Source organism: Pseudophryne corroboree, chromosome 7, assembly GCF_028390025.1.
Source record: "Pseudophryne corroboree isolate aPseCor3 chromosome 7, aPseCor3.hap2, whole genome shotgun sequence".
Lineage (NCBI taxonomy): Eukaryota > Metazoa > Chordata > Amphibia > Anura > Myobatrachidae > Pseudophryne > Pseudophryne corroboree.
This window is the reverse complement of record NC_086450.1, coordinates 300,387,523-300,388,997: the sequence shown is the minus strand read 5'-3', so window position 1 is coordinate 300,388,997 and position 1,475 is coordinate 300,387,523.

Genomic DNA, 1,475 nt, shown 5'->3' with positions numbered 1-1,475 from the left:
CAATACAAAGTCACGTCTGCCCGATTTAATGTTAGGGTCTCTGTCCAAATAATATTTGGCCGCATTGATCCCTTCTTGATGAGGAATATTAGTATAAAGAGATTGGACATCTAGGGTTAAAAAACCCCAGTCCTTAGTCCAACTTTTTCCTACTGTTTGTTGTAATATTTGTTGTGTATCTTTAATGTATGATTTTAATGTGGCGACGTGGCCTTGTAAATGGAAGTCAACGAAATGGGATAAATTAGATGTGAGTGAATCCACTCCCGAAATTATAGGTCTCCCAGGTGGGTGTAACAAATCTTTATGAATTTTGGGTAAATGATAAAAAATGGGTGTGACAGGGTGTGAGGGCAACAAAAAATAATACTCATCATCTGATATCACGTCATCTTCTTTCACCTTTTGTAATAGATTTGTAAAGATTAGTATCTTAGAATATTACTTGTATATGAATTTTATTACATTTATACCTCCAGTATGTTTCTTATTTTGTGTTTAATCATTTATAATAACTTTAAGTATCAATTAACCACAACTGATTGCCATGAAAGCAATCAGACAGGTATATATTTGTGATCATGGAGAGGGGAAGTATCCGTCTTGAGGAAGTCTCCGTTGCTAGGAGACGAAACGCGTTGACGCCCACTCTCGATACACTTCTCACTTGGTGATACCCGCCGAAAGGACCCAGTCCGCAGCTCAGCATAACCGTGACAGCTTCGGTCACAGCTTTTTGCCGCACGCTGGATTCATCATTGCCGCACGGCTGTACAAACACTGGTCGGGTGAGTTCTGTGTGACCCCCGCTGTGGGGCCTAACAACCGTTCCCAGTAGTTTGTTCACGGCGGCTAAATCCATCTAAATTGAACATTGCTGCTATATTTATAATTAACAAAACCTTACCGGGAAAGACGGCAACTACCAGCTGTAATTATAACAGGAAATAAAGCACACATTATTACTCCTCGTGTATTTCATTTAATGAGGACCCTGTTTCTACACTAACGCAGGAACCAGCACGGGAGCATTAATTACAGATTGCACCTTTCCTTTAAAGAACTATATTAATATCTGAGACTGTGAGACTGTCAATTATCCCTGCGGGAATTACAAACCCAAAATAATACACTGGGACGCCAGTGTTGTGATTTTTTTATTATCACCATTTGAATATAATCATTTAACTGTTTTATTTTTATTCTTATGTTTATTTTTATTTTCAGTTTAGTTTATCTAACAAATTGTAAAACTGTCATTATTTTAATTCATTCTATATGTGGCATACTCTGCTTTAATTGATACCATAAAAGTGTTTTTTTATTATCATTTTGAAGTTGTACTGAGTCTATCTTCTTTGTCCGACTGCACATCTAATTTTTGATATATTGTTTCAAGCGCAAAGCATACTCCCCTCCTTTTTTTCTCTCTAGATTTTAACGTTGCAACCTGGCAAGTTGTTTATGCTTAGCTG